The following is a 9,164-nucleotide window of genomic DNA, read 5'->3' on the forward strand; positions in this document are numbered from 1 at the left end:
AAATTTTTGTTGGCTTTCTAGATTTCTTTGAATTGCTTGCCCAATTCATTGATGTGTTTCTTTTATCTTTTTAAAAAATGGTATTTTATTTTTTCACCATTACATGTCAAGACAATTTTTAGCATTTATTTTTTCAAAATTTTGAGTTCCAAATTTTTCTCCTCCTTCCCTCCCCTCCCTTCTTCCTAAAATGGTAAGAAATTTATTATAGACTATACATGTGCTACTACATAAAACATATTTCCATATTAGTCACAGTTGTGAAAGAAGAAACAGATCAAAAGGAAACAAAAACATGAAAAAAATAAATGTGAAAAAAGTGTGCTTTGATCTACATTCAGAGTCTATCAGTTCTTTATCTGGATGTGGATAGCATTTTCTTTCATGAGTCCTCTGTACTTGTCTTGGATCATTGTATTGTTGAGAAGAGTGGAGTCATTCATAGTTGATTATCACACAACATTGCTGATACTGTATACAATGTTTTCCTGGTTCTGCTCATTTCACTTTGCATCACTTTGTACAAGTCTTTCCAGGTTTTTCTGATATCTGCCTGTTCATCATTTCTTATTGCACAGTAGTATTTTGTTACATTCATATACCACAGCTTATTCAGTCATTCACCAATTGATGGGTATCCCCTCACTTTCCAATTTTTTTGTCACCACAAAAAGGGCTTTTAGAAATATTTTTGTACATGTGGGTCTTTTCCCCTTTTTTATGATCTCTTTGGGATACAGAGGTATTGCTGGATCAAAGGGTATGCACAGTTTGGTTGTCCTTTGGATATAGTTCCAACTTGCTCTCCAGAATGATTGGATCAGTTCACAATTCCACCAATAGTGCATTAGTGTCCCAATTTTCCTACTTCCTCTCTCACATTTATCATTTTCATATTTTTGTCATATTAGCCAATCTGATAGATGTAAGGTGGTACCTCAGAATTGTTTTAATTTGCATTTCTCTAATCAAAAGTGATTTAGAGCACTACTTCATATGCTTATAGATAGCTCTGATTTCTTCATCTGAAAACTGCCTGTTCCTATCCTTTTACCATGTATCAATTGGGAAATGACTTGTATTCTTATAAATTTGACTCAGTTCTCTATGTATTTGAGCAATGGGGCCTTTATCAGAGATACTTGCTATAAAGATTCTTTCCTAGCTTTCTGATTTACTTCTAATCTTGTTGCATTGGTTTTGTTTGTGCAAAAGCTCTTTAATTTAATATAATCAAAATTATCTATTTTATATTTTGCAATGTTCTCTCTCTTGTTTGGTCATGAATTCTTCACTTCTCCATAGATCTGATAGTAGACTATTCCTTGCTTTTCTAATTTGCTTGTGGTGTCATCCTTTATGTCTAAATCATACACCCATTTTGACCTTATCTTGGTATACAGTGTGAGATGTTGCTCTATAGTTGGTGCCTTATTATTTTCCAGTTTTCCCAGCAGTTTTTGTCTAATAGTGAGTTCTTATCCTAAAGGCTGGGGTCTTTCGGTTTACCATACACTAGGTTACTATGGTCATTTACTACTGTGTCTTATGTACCTAATCTATTCCACATTTAACTTCTCCTTTAAGAATTTAGATGCTATACTACTTGGCGCATATATGTTTAGTATTGATATTATTTCATTGTCTAGGGTACCTTTTACCAAGACTTCCTTCCTTTACCAAGTTTCCTTCCTTATCTCTTTTAATTGGATCTATTTTTGCTTTTGTTTTGTCTGAGATCAGGATTTCTACTCCTGATTTTTTCTTTTGCTTCTCCTGAAGCATAATAGATTCTGCTCCAGCCCCTTACCTTTATTCTCTGTGTCTCTCTCTACTTTAAGTGTGTTTCTTGTAAACAACATATTGTAGGATTTTGGTTTTTGATCCACTCTGCTATCTGCTTCTATTTTATGGGAGAGTTCATCCAATTCACATTCACAGTTATGATTACTAATTATACTTTCCTCCATCCTATTTTTCCTCCTGTTTGTCCTCTATCTCCTTTCACGCTTTCCCTCCTCCACAGGTGCTTCTTTTATTGCCTTCTTCAGTCTCCCTCCTCCTCCCCCTTTGTTCAATCTCCTCCCCTCCTGCTTTCCTGTCAGATGAGATAGATTTCTATATTTAACTGATAGTGTATATTATTCCCTCTTTGAGCCAATACTGATGAGAGTAAGGTTCAAATGATTCCCATTGCCCATCTTCCCATCTTCCCTCCACTGTAATAGGTTTTTTGCATCACTCCATGTGAAATAATTTACCCCATGCTACCTCTCCCTTCCTGCTGCACCTAGTGTACTCCTCTTTCTCATCCCTGAATTATTTTTTATGTCATTCCCTCAAATTTACCCTAGATCCATATTCCTTGGCTATATATATTCCTTCTAGCTATACTATTAGTGGTACAATTTTTAAGAATTTCAAATATCATCTTCCCATGCAGGGATGTAAACAGTTCAGCTCCATTGAATCCCTTATGTTTTCTCATCCCTTTTTACCTTTTTAGGCTTCTCTTGGGTCTTGATATTGGTGATCAATTTTTTTTTTGTTCAGTTCTGGTCTTATGGAAGCTTGAAAACCTTCTATTTCATTGAATGATCATTTTTTTCCCTCTTGAAATATTAAGCTTAATTTTGCTGCGTAAGTGATTTTTGGTTGTAGTCCTAGCTCCTTTGCCTTGCATAATATCATGTTCCATGACCCCTGATACTTTAATGTTACAGCTGCCAAGTCCTATGTAATCCTGATTGTGGCACCTCAATATTTGAATTGCTTCTTTCTGGCCACTTGTAGTATTCTTTCCTTGACTCGGTAGTTCTGAAATTTGGCTACAATGTTCCTTGGAGTTTTTATTTGGGGATCTCTTTTTGAGGTGATAGGTAGATTATTTCAATTCCTATTTTGCTCCCTGGTCCCAGGATATCAGGGCAGTTTTACTTAATAATTTCTTGAAAGATGCTGTCCAGGTTCTACTTTTGATTATGGCTTTCATGTGGTCCGATGATTCTGGCATTGTCTCTCCTGGATCTATTTGCCAGGGCAGTTGCTTTTCCAATAAGGTATTTTAAATTTTCTACTATTTTTTCATTCTTTTGAATTTGTTTGATTGATTCTTGATGTCTCATAGGGTCATTAGTTTCCACTTGTCCAATTCTAAGTTTTAAGGAGCTGTTTTCTTCAGTGGATTTTTGTATCTCCTCTTTCATTTGGGCAATTTTACTTTTTAAGCAGTTTTCTTTTTCCAAGCTGCTGACTTTTTTCATAGTTCTCTTGCATCACTCTCATTTCTTTTCACAATTTTTTCTACCTCTCATATGACTTTTAAGCTCATCCATGAGTTCTTTCTGGGTTTGAGACCACTTTCCATTTTTGTCTGGGGCTTTGCCCATAGGTTGGTTTTTTTTTTTGACATTGTTGTCCTCTTCTGAGTTTGTGTCTTTGATTTTCCCTGTCACCATAATAACTTTTTTGTGGTCAAATTTTTTTTTGTTATTTTTTGCTCATCTTTTTTGGCCTTTTTCCTTTCTTTTTAATTTGGACTCTGCTCCTGGGGTGTAAGAGGCACTGCTGTACCAGGGGCTGTCCTGGCTATTTACCTAGTGCTGCACTGATGTTGCCTTGAGGCCCATGGGAGACCCTTGTATCTAGTGCTGTGCTGAGGGGATGGGGAGGGGGTGGCTGGCACTGCCAGAGGCCACAGGAGTCTGGCAGCTTATCTGGTGCTGAGCCAGGGTCCTAGCGCTGGTGTCTGGCATGTGCTGAGGTGGGTGGGGGTTTTTCTGCATTGGCAGGGGCTACGCTAAAGCACGAGGTGGTTCTTGAAGCTGAAGTCTGCTGTTCCCCTGGCTATGCTGAGGCATATGGTTGGGGTGGTGAGGATCCTGGTATATGCATTTCCCTGCTCCATTGCGCCAGCTCAGGATCTCCTGTTAGTTTGCTGAGGTGGGGCTTGTTGCTGGCTTACTGGGACACTTCCTGTCCTGGACTGCGCTCCTGTTTTATCCAAGTGAGACAAACCTTTCCTGTAGATCTTCCAAGTTTCTTGGGCTAAAAGATTGCTTCGCACCATCTTTTTGCTGGTTCTGCTGATCCAGGATTTCTTTTGGGGCACTATTTTGGGGGTGAATATGGGGAAGTTATGGTGGTTTACTGCTTACTCCAGAATCGTGGTTCCCAGAAGTTGATATCCCTTCTACTTTTGTTTGTAAAAGTGTTTACTGACATAAATTTTCCCCTTTGGGTGACTTTGTCTGCATTTCAAATTTTTTGGTATATTCTTTCATTATTTTCATTATCCTTATATGAAATTATTCATCATTTCTATGATTTATTCTTTGACCCACTAATTTTTTAGCATTAAATTAATTTTTAATCCTTTGTCCAATCGTCCCTTATTAGATATACTTTTATTGCATTGTGGTTACTAAAGGATGTGTTTAATAGTACTACATTCTTGCATTTATTTACGAAGTTTTTTATAGCTTTATACATGAACAAATTTTGAAAAGGGGCCATGCATACCTGAGAAATTTATATGCCCTTTTCTCTTCCTATTCAATAATCATCAGTGATCTATCATACTCTAAAATTTCTTTCATGTTCCTAACTTCTTTCTTTTTTATTTTTTTATTAGATTTGTCTAATATTGAAATGGGTACATGAAGGTTCCCACTTTTTTTAGTTTTGCTATTCCTTCCTATAGCTTGTTTAGTTTTTCCTTTAAGTATTTAGATAGTTTGGCCTTCAGTGCATAGATGTTAAATATTGAAACTAATTCATTATGGTACCTTTCAGAAAAATGTGGATTCCATATTTGTCTCTCTTAACTTATTCTATTTTTGTTGTTGCCTTGTTTGAGATAATTGCTTTTTGAGTTCGGCTGAGGCATAATAGATTTTGCTCTAACCCCTTATGTTGACTCTGTGTGAGTCTTTAGGTTTCAAGTGTCTTTCTTGTAAGTCTCATATTAGAACCCGCTTTCTAATCCATTTTATTTTCCCCATCCATTTTATGGGTGAGTTTTGTGTGGGACAGAGACCACTTACTCAAAAATAAAAACAAAGACTTAGATACCTGTGTGGCCTGTGTGCCAAGGGTAATATACAGGTAATCCTTCTATATTTGAATAAGTGGGTGCCCTAATAGGACCCAACAAATTGTGTGTTTGTAGTTGGTACGGTGTGAAAGGATTGCACATTTTTAGGTAGGAAAGAGTATAAGGGGCCCAGCAGAGGCTGTCAGCTTCCTCCTAACCCTTCATTGTTTCTGGTGTTTTTGGAAAAGTTATCAGTACTTCAGGCACATTTTCGTGGTCATTTCCTGATTGAGGAATGATAGTCTTTAAAAGGAAAGGAAAGGAGATAAACATTTATTAGGTACTCACTAGGTGTCAGGCACTACACTAAGTGATTTAATATTATTATTATCTCATTTGGTCTTCACAGCAACCCTGTGGGGTGGGTGCTATTGTGGTCCCCATCTCACTCTTGAGGAAACTGAGGCAGAAAGAAGTTAAGTGATTTGCCCAAAATGACATAGCTAACAATCGTCCGAGGCCAGATTTGAACTTAGATCTTACAAAATCCAGACTCAGTGCTCCATTGTGCTGCCTTATCTGCCTCCCACGCACCCAGAAATATGAGTTTTCTGGAAATTTGTTCCCTGGTGGCACAGTGGATAAAGCACTGGGTCAGGAGCTAAGAAGGCCTAAGTTCTAGAGGCAGTGTGGTGGAGCTAATGAAGTGATAAACTTGGAAATAAAGAAAACCTTAGTTCAGATCCTGCCTCAAATCATTATTATGTGACCCTGCAAGTTACTTAACATCCACGTACCTCAGGCAACTCTCCAGAACCTAGCAACTAAATCTTTTGTTGTTCTGTCATTTCAGTCCTGTCTGTCCTTTCATGACCCCACATAGAGTTCTCTTGGCAAAAATACTGGAGTGGTTTGCCATTTCCTTCTCCAGCTCATTTTACAGATGAAGAAACTGAGGCAAACAGAGTTAAGTGACTTTCCCAGGGTCACACAGTTAAGTCTTAGGCCTGATTTGAACTTATGAAGATGTCTTTCTGACTCGAGCAGTACTCTATTCACTGCGCCACCCAGCTGCCTTAGGTACCCAACTACATCTATGAGGGATTGTAATCTGTTAATAGTGTGGAAATTTCATTTGCTTATTTGCATATTTACCTTATTCTACCTCAGTTAAATACTTTGCTATGTGATTTATGGGTTTTTCCTAGTGGGTTGGTAGAGTTTGCACTAGGTAAGGGCACAAACTGGTTGTTAGCCCATCTCACTGAGCCCAAGTAAGCAGTGTAATTCCAAAGAACCTTTTTTTTTTTAAAGAAAGGAATATAGATTTGTAAGCCACCGACATCTGCCCTTGTGTAGCTATGAAGCTTTCTACTTGTGTCCTGAGGGCAACAGAAAGATTTGACGTCTTCCCATTGTGGCTGACATATCACACAGTAAGCCGGCTTCAAAGAACAATACATCACAAGTCAGGAGACCTAGTTCTGCCAGTAACTGCATTCCTCATATATAAAATGAGATGATTGGATTACAGGATCTACACATTTTATTTCTAGGCTTTTTTTTTAAATTATGTGCAAGAGTCATATTTTCAAGCTCTAAGTGTGGGACTCAAGACATTTCAGGGAGTTTGTGCTATTGAAGGAGTTCCAGGATAACCTTGAGCTTTCTTTGCATTTGAGACTAGCTCCTCTACGGAACTTCCTTTCCTGTGACTGATAGAACTTGACACCCAGTGCACTCACTGTCAGGAACTGTTTGGAGTTCAGTTGTCTATACTCAGCTGAAAGGTTTGAAAGTGGCCAGTGTAATTAGTTGTGAAATTAGTGGGTCTAAAGGCTTTTAGGAAAACCCAACATTTGTTCTGCAAAGTGGAAGACTGACTGCTGACATCAGCAAATCCACTCACAGAGTGAATCCCCATTGCCAACAAATGGCCATGAAATCCATGCTAATTTGGGGTAAATTTTCCAGTCAAAGCTAAGGGTAGGAAAATTATCTTCTTTAGGAGCTCTTCTCTTCCCTGTATGTCTCCCATTTCCTTAAAGAGGGTTACAAATACTGTTCCCTCCCAAAGGGTTATGGGGGGGGGGTTGGTCACTTCACATATTTTATTTTTTCAATTACATATAAAATTTGAAAAAAATTATTTGGAGTTCCAAATTCTTTCCTTTCCTTCTCCCCCCCCCCATTGAGAGGGCAAGCAATTTGATATAGGTTATACACGTACAGTCATGCAAAACACATTTCCATATTAGTTATGTTGTGAAAGAAAACACCAAAAAAATAACCAAACAGAAAAAAAAGAAAGTTTTAAAAAGTATTCTTTGATCTGAATTCAGATTCTATCAGTTTTTTTCTCTGGAGGTGGTTAGCATTTTTCATCATGATTCCTCTGGAATTGTCTTAGATCATGGTATTGCTGAGAATAGCTAAGTCAAAGTTGATCATCATGTTCTCCTGGTTCTGCTCACTTTACTCAGCATCAGTTCATGTAAGACTTTCCTAGTTTTTCTGAAAGCATCCTGTTCATCATTTCTTATAGCACAATAGTATTCCATCACAATCATACACCAGAACTTGTTCAGCCATTCCCCAGTTGATGAACATTCCCTTGATCTCCAATACTTTGTTATCCTGTTATTTAAAAAATAACCTTGTCCAAGCATGACAAAAAGTGCTTTTGGGCATTAACTATCTTCTTTCCCCACGGGTAGGATTAGGAGTAATAATAGGTAGCACTTGCATAGTGTTTTAAGGTTAGAAAAGCAGTTTACTAATATTATTTCATTTGATCATCACAACAGCCCTGGGGATGGTGCTGGTGGTGCTATTATGACTTGCTTAGGATCACAGTAAATAATTATCTAATGCTGTATTTGAACTTGGCTTTTCTGACCCAGCACTCTATCCATTTTACTAACTATCCTCTTGTTTTCATAAGCTGATTCACAAAAATCAGTTCACAAAAAATATTCTTGCTCATTGATTGAAGGTACAGGCTTTCTAGATAGTGACCTGAGCCCTAGCATGCAGAGCCAAAACTAGGGTGGGAGTGACCAGACCTTGAGATAACAGTGTTGCAATTTAGAGGGTAAAAAAAAGTGTGAAATAATGATTTTTAAAAGAGTATGCAATTTTAAAATCTGTTGTATTTGCATTTTGATAGCAATTTTACTCCTCCAGTAGTGCAGAAATTAGTTAACAAGAATAATTAGTTAAATATGAAGACTAGTAAATGACACATTTCTTCCCTCTGATTCCTTTGTGATTACATACAGATTTGCAGCATTCCCAGGCCTCCCCCCTATGGTGATGAGTATCCAGGGATCTCTATCTCCTTCTCATGGGGTGGTGTCAGGTGGTCTCTCCTTCAGTGGATGATCTGAGTATATGCTTACTGATGTTTGCCCCCAGGGGGTCAAATGGCCAGTTACTGCTCTGCTGGAGTGGCTTTCCCAGAGCTGAAATGTGAATATTGCTTCACTTTGTGCCACCTTACAAACAGAGCCAGAAAATCAAACAAAAAACCACAACTGCATTTGGCTTTTGTACAGTCTGTTTTTGCCCTTCTCTTCCCCAGGTGATCTATTTGTTGTTCATCTCTTAGTTACTTACACTTTTAGCTATGAGAATCAAAACAGAAATACTATCAGTAAGGGTTTTTTAAAAAAGGTCTCACAAAAGAGCTTCCTATCTCTCCGTGAACACTTGGCCCCGTTTCTTCTGTAGCCCCTTAGGACATATAGCAGTTTGCTTTTATTCTGTGTGCTAGGGTCTAAGGAAATGGGAATACTTAGCCTGTGTTTAAAAATTTTAAACTAAAAACCTTTAGTTCAAATGACCTCACTAATGAGGTAATTAGTGAAGCCATTATTTTAAGTACTTCTGATTGGCAAAACCTCTTCCAGAAAAGCCTTGCTTTTCATCTTGTAAATCCGGTCAACTCAACATTAGTGTACTTTATTTGGAAAAAACAAAAAACAAAAACAAACCCAAGTTCACAAAGAAACAAGGTAACAAACTTTCCTAAAGTTCTTTTGATAACTTCTGGCGGCTGTGGTAATATTAAAGGAAGCCAGACAAAATGGTTTGCCATGTAATGACTCCAAAGATTTTAAATTACAAA

Source organism: Phascolarctos cinereus, unplaced genomic scaffold, assembly GCF_003287225.1.
Source record: "Phascolarctos cinereus isolate Bilbo 61053 unplaced genomic scaffold, phaCin_HiC Scaffold_726;HRSCAF=1367, whole genome shotgun sequence".
Lineage (NCBI taxonomy): Eukaryota > Metazoa > Chordata > Mammalia > Diprotodontia > Phascolarctidae > Phascolarctos > Phascolarctos cinereus.